Source organism: Camelus ferus, chromosome 1 (genome assembly GCF_009834535.1).
Source record: "Camelus ferus isolate YT-003-E chromosome 1, BCGSAC_Cfer_1.0, whole genome shotgun sequence".
Classification (NCBI taxonomy): domain Eukaryota; kingdom Metazoa; phylum Chordata; class Mammalia; order Artiodactyla; family Camelidae; genus Camelus; species Camelus ferus.
This window is the reverse complement of record NC_045696.1, coordinates 73,070,317-73,079,132: the sequence shown is the minus strand read 5'-3', so window position 1 is coordinate 73,079,132 and position 8,816 is coordinate 73,070,317.

Below are 8,816 nucleotides of genomic sequence, written 5' to 3'. Positions count from 1 at the left end.
ACATTTCAAAAAATAAAACCGAAGATGCTGCTGCGTTCTGCTTTGACGTTGTCAGCAGCATCCTGAATGGCCTCGGAGGGCCGTCAAGTATAGTAACTGAGTCTCTTAGTAAACGAAATAACTTGCTCCTTTTTTATTTACTTTCAGAGTGTAATGAAAAGGCTAGTCTCTTTTGAATGTTTCCCATCCCCCAAACCAATCCTGATCAAACTTTTCCTTCCCCGGCTAGTAGTTAATTTCCAGATATTATTTAAGAAACGGGTACCTGACACCTCTCTCTCTCCTTCTTTCTCTTTTCTGAGCCTTAGGCGTTCAGGAAAGGTGATCCGATGATAAAGAGTATTTTCTTTTGAAATTCAGCATTTTCATTTGACCAGGAATCCAAATTATCCTAGGGGAAGAGGAGTATTTTACACTTCCAAAAACTACCTGTCTGCATAAGAAAGAGCTTTGACTTTTTCTTTGGTCAGCAAACGAGGACAAACGTACACTTTGAATTCTTCCAGAAAGATAACTATAAAAATGACACATCCTCTGAATTTAAGGCAATGGGAAAATATGAGTTTGTCTAGGTGTTAAGATCAAATTGAAACAATTTGTGTGCTAAATGAACACGTGATCTCAACAAAGTGTTTTATGATTTTTAAAAAAACCTTAAATTTAGGGCTTGCTTTTTTTTTAAGTTTACCTATTGAGGGAAACTAGCTTAATTTCATAACACAATAACTTTTTAAAATATTTAATACTGTGGCTATGTAAGTTGTTTTTATGTTTATTTCTCCCACCTCCTACAATCTGTGCATCTGACATTGTGTTTTCAGGGAAATTTCTGTTCATTGAGATGAGAGATGCTTTCTCCATCTGATTCCAGAATAGAATCTCAGCTTGTGTTTCTCAATAAGTGAATCTGGATACAGTGGCAGGAAAAGAATCAAGGCTTTTAATCAGTTTTTTTTTTACCTGGAATCCTATCGAAATGATGGGTAAGCGGGATTCCTGCTGAAGACAGACCCTCCCCTTTCCTTCACCAAAAGACTAGTCCCCACTGAAGAAATATTAAATCCTGGGCCAATTTTGGTGCCAACCCTGGTAAGGTGACAAACGGTGCTCTGAAAGCCACGGTTCAAGGCTGCCTGTGGCGTTGGGGAGGTCAAAGGCAGCAGACTTTTGGAAGGGACCAGCTGAATACACTTGCTATTCTGAAGTGATGGAGAATTTGCAAACGTAGAGGCTGAGATTTTGCCCCACCTCTTCTTCACCAGTGGTGGTGGGGGTCACAACCTGTAGGGTGAAGGCAAGGGTAGAAGCCACACCTGGCTGCTGGCAGGCAGGCAGTGAGCCCCCAACTTCCCAGGGCCCAGGGAGAAAGCTCAACCCCTAGTTTAGGAAAAAGAACTAAACAAGTGGGTGGCCTAGGCCCGGGAATACCACCCAGCTCTCCCAGCACAGTGTCATTTCTGTGGTTTCAGGCGGCCTCAGCCCCTGCTGGAATCTCACGCCCCACGGCGGCCAGCAGGAAGGCAGCTCTTCCATCTTTGGGGGCTGGGGAGGGGCAGTGAATGAATGACTCCTTAGTAGCAGGCAAAGCCACAACGCTGGCAACCCGCAGCGTTTTCTCCGCAGCAGCAAAGCACCCTTTAGGGGCAGGGCGGGCGTTTTTGGTCTCTGGTCCCAGTGTCCAGGCCTGAGCCCGCTCCTGTTGGCTGGGCGCCCTGCTTTGTAAGTAGTCAGTCTTGCCTGATTCTGAGGGCGATCCAGGAGAATGGGCCAACCTAGCTTTGGGCCCACTGAGTGCTAAGTCCTCAGCCCCCTATCCCCTCCATCCCTCATACATTTACTGGTGAACCCAAGCCTCACTCTGAAAGCCAGTGTATGGGGCTTGGAATTTGGTAGCTCTTTGGGGATGAGAAAATGATTATTAAAACCGAGATTGAAGAATGAACCCTCATTTATTATTAAGTTTGCTCTTTTACTTTGTCTTTAAACTTTTAAGATCCTTTAGTTTCCTTGATCCAACCCTGAGACAGACAAGGCATCAGGGAGGAGGCCCAATCCGGTTTGAAGGAACTGAGTATAGACAGACACTCATCTCTCCACCACTCGGGCTAGCAGATCAGCGCTGCCAGACTTTGGTCCTAATCCAGGGCCCAGCTGCTACGTGGGTTGCTGAAAGGTGTTGAAACTACAATACAACTTGACACCATTGAGCCCACAGTGCTTGTCAATAATCTGTGAATTAGGTGCAGAGATTGTCACTGTAGATCATAACAGTTGCTGAAGGACTCATTACAGTCTATCGTGTCAATGATCTTCAAATTAAGGGCGGGGGGAAGGAGGGAAGAGGAGTGGGGAGAGCCTAGAAAAAGGGAAGAAGGGTGGCAGGGGAGATAAAAGTCAGAGCCCTAGCTCCGAAGGAGCCTTTAAAGATTATCAGGCTACCGATCTGAGAATTCCATTGGGATGAGTTTGGAAGCCCAACTCCACCTGAGCCTGGGCTGGAAGCGGGGTGCAAGGGGGTGAGAAGTGGGCCCCTGGGAAGGCAGACGTTTCAGACATTTCTTTTGAGAGCAGAAGAGCTTTTAGGAGAGGGCTCCAGATGTCAATGGGAGGCCTTGAGGATGCCAGCCCGCCCAGGATGGGTGTACACTTTCATTCAGAGCACTTTCCAGGGCTAGAAGAAGCTGCAAATCTTGGAGAAAAAGTGGGTAATAGTTTTGTTTAGAGCTGATGGTGATTGTAGGGTGATTTTTTTTTTTAATGGTTTGTTTTCAGCTTCTTTTCTTATGAACAGGTGAAAGTCTTTTCCCCTTTTCCTTTGATAGTACTCCTGTCCCTCAAGCACACGTTAAGAACATCTTTCTTTCCCTGATTTGCTTTTGGGAATGCCAGAAACCTCTGCCTTCTGAAATAGTTGAGTTATCACTTTTTGTGAGTTTGAATTATGTCTGATTGTACTTCCAGAAAGGGGACTTGCAGGTAACACAGGAGCAGTATGCACCATGAGATCTCCAGAGGGAAAATAGAATCCCATTGCTAAGAGATCAGGCTAAGGGAAAGACGATCCCTCTGCTTGGTAGATTGCCGGTGCCAACAGTCACTGGGCTGTCACTTACATGTCATTTAATATGGTCTAGAGAAACCTTAAGGAAGGCTTAGGTTTGTTTTTCACACAAAATTTGTGGTCACAACTAAATGAAATAATCATGGTTGGAGAATTTGAAATAACCGCCTTTTTCCTAAAATGAGGGTAACAATCTCAATCACTGGAAAATTAGGATCCTACGGAAGCCTTGTTCCTCTGGTATGATTAATTGCACAAGACAGTGTGGTCAATCAGGGAAGTATGTATGTAGACTCCTAAGCAACGATTTTGAGGTGTGGAAAGGCATATGGGTTTTTTGGGCCACTTGCAGTTCCTGGTAATCTGTTTGCCAGGGTTTGTATATTTGTTTTTCATTCCCTTCTCCTAAATTTTAATATCAAAATCATTTTTTTTCAATGCAGATGAAAACCACTGGTGGCAGCTCTTCAAAATTTGTTTGTCTTTTTTAAAAGGGATTTTCTATTTAAGTAATTAGATTATTTAATGGGCACACTGAATTTTTCCCTGGACAACAGCTGCAGTGCAGAGACAGAATCTTGTGTTAAGATTGCTTGATAATTCAGAAATGGAAATGAAATTGTGAAGTGTAAAGCCCCTTTTCCAGAAAATATTTGAGCTGGAATATATGAAGGATGTACATATATAATATTATAAGCAATATGTTGATTATTATATATAACCCTGAAGACATACACAAATGATTATATATTACTTTTGTTGCTATAATTTGCAAGAGGAAATATATTTAGTTTTCTAACTATTGAGTTCTTTTAAAAATGTATTTATTTCATCAGTGGAAATTAGATGAAAGAGAATGAGTATAAAAAAGGAGCTGAATGCAGAGCAGCTCTGCATTCCTTAGGTTTCAAGGGTCCTTACAGCTCTTGAGTGAAATTATTTGGTGAAATTGGGTCTGGACTGAAATAGCATTTGCTATCCCCTTGTTCATTTGTTATGTGTAATACCACTTCTGGAAATTAAAGGCAAGGTGCTGAAAGGACAGACAAGAAGAAAAAAATATGATTAAGCAATTTTAAATTGTCTGTCTAATTTGACTTGCATCCATATGCATATCTATGCCTTAGTAAATAAAACGGGATAAAGGTATATGCTTGTTCTCAGTTTCTGCTAGAAACATTTATTATTGCTATTCCTGTCAATAATCCTTCACACTTCCAAAATCTGACAAGTTTGGCAATATGAAGAAAATGGAGGAAATGTAGATGAAAGAGTTTCTACCATTTTGAAAACTGCCCAATAAAAATTGAAGTATCCCCTCTAGGATTTCCTGTGCGGAATCCTTCACAGGCTGAAGCAAATGAAGTTTGCTACCAGTACAATTCTATTCTAAATTTTGCTCTTACGTTGAATATTCTAACTTTTTCCAGCTTAAGTTTTATTGATTATTTTTGGGAAATATATGATGCTTTTCTAAGGAAAAGAAACCCTCTAATACCTTTCTTTACCTCCATTTGTCTGTGTTTGTTTCATAAATCTTGGGGAATTAAGTGTTGATCATTCTGGAAGTTTTGTGGCAGGATCCAGTTTGGTGTGACTGAGGGCTTTTTGCGATTTAGAGGGGAGAAGGACACATTTTAAAAATTGGTTATGCCAGTTTCCCTACTCTAATTCTCAGCTTTCTTTTTTCTTGTGTTAGGGGATAAACATCAATGAAATCTTATCTCACCAGATTGCACCAGCATTGTCCTAAACATCGAAATCTTCCTTTACTTTTGGTTTTTAAAATCTGGAATTCTTCTTGGGTTGTCGTACTTCTCTTTCTAGTTTTATTTGCCTCTTTCCACACTGCTGGTGTGATCTCTTTCACTGCAGCATGATCACTGCTATTGTCACTTTCACTGGAGCTGGCTGGAAGGTTAGGATCCGAAGGAAACATGGCAAAAAAAAAAAAAAAAAAAAAAAAGAAAGAAAGAAAGAAAGAAAAGAAAAAAAACCTTCATTTGGTCAAATCTGGCTCCTAATATATTTAACCAGTTCCAGAATTAGAAAGCCTTTCTGTACAGTTTCTTCTATTTTTCTCTCTTTTTCTCCTTATGTAATGAAATTAAAACTTTTGGAGCCCACAGTTGACATTTTTCAGAAAATTGAGTTATCAAGGCAGTAATTATTTCACGGGGAGATAAAACTCTCATAGCCCTAACTGTCAAATAGGGCCCTTTTCAGATTTTAATTACAAAATAAAATTAGTCTGCTCTTCCTCGGAATGGTTTGTGAGTGGTTAAACAGAGCTTTCCCCCCAATACTGGTGGTCGTCAAACTCTGCTAATTAGCAATGCTGAGAAATTCCAGTTAACAAGGACATTCTCCAAGACTGCAGGTTCCCTGCCGTTTGCCTTCATTTCCATAAGAAGATTAAGAGAGGAGGGGAACACACTCAAATGCAGATGCAGAAAAGAAGCGTTTTTTAACAAGCATCATAATAGTAAGATGCTTGGCTAGTTCTCACCTAATTACTGCAAGTTAAACCTCTATTTGCCACTAAGAAGAAAAAATAAGTCTACAGTCCCCTATCTCCACAAAATTATTAGTTGGCTTCAGATATAATACTTGAGGAAGGATAAGGGGAGTTTAGGAGAGAAATATCAATGCCAAATTTTTTTTTAATAAAATTTAGTTACACTTAATCAGTTAAGGACTTGGGGTTAGGACCTATAATAAAACAAAATCAAATCAGAATATCCTGGGAGTTAAGCATTTTTGTTCTTAATTTCTAATCTTACTCTGAAAGTATACAGCTTTTTCTGCCCAATGAAGGGAAATGTTAACTCTCTTTGGATTAAGCACTTTCAATTTTCATAAATTGTGCCAATGGCAACATTTTAAATTCTCCGAGGATGAAGCACCCTCTTCCAAGTCTTATTTTGATTCCCCAGTAGTCAATGGTGTATTGTTATTAGTACTGTAGCCGTCTGTTATAAACCTAAAACAGTGCTGCTTCTGTCATCTATTATGATTGTTATAGTTATTATTATATTTAGGGCCCAGTGATGGTGCTGGATTGAAATAGAGTGGCCGGTGATCTGATTTTTTTAATGCATATGTTCTAAAAAATCTAATGAGAAAATTGTTTCTGCTATCACCATCTTCTTTAATCTTATTTTCATAGCACATTATTATGCATAAATGCCAGCCACAGTTAGTTTATTGCCTTGATAAGTACAGCAGGCTTAATTAAAATAAAGCTGTAAATAAATGCAACCAATGATAACACAATTGTAATGTATTTCCATAGCTTATTTATATGATAAAAGCAATTAACAAAAGACCTAGCCAGCCCCTTTAACCTCTTAAATGCATTATTATAGAGTTCAGGCACAAACACATGCATCTGAGAATGTGAAAAAGCTTTTATATATCATACCAAGAAAAAATGTGTGCCTCTTACTACCACCCTTGAGAGAGAGATTTGCTTCTAGAACATTTGCTTCTATAACTATCCGTTATTAATATTTATTTTAATACATATACACCGCTATTATCCACACCAACCCCTTGGGTTTTTTTTCTTCTTCTTCTTCCATCTTAATTATCTATAAGCTTTTATTTAGTTTTCCAAATAATGCTATTAAGTGCAGACCAATGCATTCACAATCATAAAGTGAATGCTTGATCTGCCCTCCAAGGCGTCTGGACAATCATAATTCATTCATATGTTGAATCTCATAATTTGTACCTATTTTTTCCCATGGTTTAACCTCCCACTTATCTCGAGGTTGTAAGTACCTTTCTAAGTTAAGCAAATTAAATCTGATTCTTATGATTTGCTTCCATAGCTTATATGATATGTTAACTTTTCTTTTGTTTAGATTATGTGTAATTAGTTTGATCTTCCTCCCATCCCCCTCATTTTTTTTCCCTTCAATTATTTCCAAACACCTTCTTTTAAAGGTAAAAGCAATAGTCTTGGGAAAGCGAATTCACCAGTAGGGGGCGCACCAGCCACATCCCTGAAACCAGACGCGCTGAAAAGCCGGTGGCCGCTTTCCCTTCTCCAGATCCTCTCAACCTTTTCTCTTTCCTACTCTTCAGGTCCATGTTTAGCTTAATATTACACCTCGAATAAACAGAAGACACTACTTTATTTTGAAGACTGCCATATACTTATGCGTTTCCAGAAGGCTAGTCTCATCCTTCCCGGGTTCCCAGTAACTAAAACGAATCATAACTTAGGAGAAAAAGAGAGAAACTGCTAGAGGAGGGAGGGAGGTAGAAGAGGTTGACTGGAAATAATGATTTATTAAGAAAAGTCTGCTAGATTCTTTTTCACAACTTTTCCGGGTTTCCAGTGGATATGCTTATCTTAACTTTGACAAAAACAGAAAAGCCTGGGAATGCAGGGATTGGAGAAGTTGGAGGGGAAGGGGGGGACGGTTATGGGAAGGTTAGTAAGGAACAAAACAATGCACAGTTTTGTAAAGATAATAAATGGAACATGGCCGACAGATACTATTCAGTACATTTTCTTAGGGTGAGTAAGGATAGATCAGGGGAGGAGGGGGGCGGAGAGAGTGTTACAGAAGAAAGAAAATAAGTAACTCTGATGGTTTAAGCCCTTTATAAAAAAAAGAAATGGCATCAGGTTTTTTTTTTCTCCCCCCCCCCCCCCCGCTTTGTAGTCAAGTGCATTTTAGCCACAAAGATCCCAACAAGAGAGTGGAAGGAAACTTAGACGGGGCTTTGTTTGACTCCGTGTAGCGACAACAAGAGAAACAAAACTACCTATTTGTAACGGACGTGCTGCCATTGCTCTGCGCATTGAGCGCCTACCTATTGAAATCTTTACGTCGGGACAATGGGAGAGCGGCTAAAATTACTCTCCTGGGTCCTGGGAGGGCAGGATTCCTGAGCCCCTACCCCCGCCCCCATCCCATCCTCCTCTAGCCCCAGCCTTGCTGGGCTACCCCTTTCCCCAGTCCTGCTCGCCTTCTTCCTGCCTGCGCGGCCTGCACCTGTGCCTGGAGAGCAAGCACCACTCCCGCCTCCCAGGCCTGGAGGCCCCTCCGAGCGCAGCCCCAGGCCTAGGCGGCCGGGGCGATGCAGCCACCGCTGTAGAAGTCACTGGGGGAAATGCCAGGGCTGGTCGTGCTTGAGTCCTGGGAACTCTGCGTGGGAGGGAGTTTGTGAGTGCGGCTCAAAAGCCACCTCCAAGCCGTGCCCTGGGATGCCAGGAAGTTGAGATTACCCTCCCCCATAGCCTGTACTTCTGAGCGTCCTTCTGTTGATCTTTCTTCCCCCTGCGCTCTCTGGAAAGCGGCACCACTGGGATCCCTCCGTGGGGGAGGCTAAGGAGGAGAATGGGGAGAGAGGACGCGCATCCCCTTGGCACCGCCCGAGTGGAGAAAGACGGGTGGGAGATGTGGCGGGGGTGAGGGCCAAGCTGTGGTTTCCTGCCCGGAGGGCTGAGTAGGGTAGGGAAGAGCGTGGACTCGGCAGTTTACCCAGGCCCGGCCTAGCCTCAGCTCTAGAGGCGGCCGCACTTTCCGAGCAGGATTTACTTTTTAAATAGAGCAAATTATGTGGAAGCAAGGAGGGTTCTGAGGACACAGCTTTCAGCCTCCTAACTTCTTGTCGGGACAGTGTGAGAAGAGGGTGAGCGAGCATCGGCAGTCGTGGAGGGAATGGGGGCAAGCGAAGAGCCAGGTTGGGGAGAAGCCCTAGAGCGGCTGGCGCTGGGGGAAGTGAGCGGGGCAGC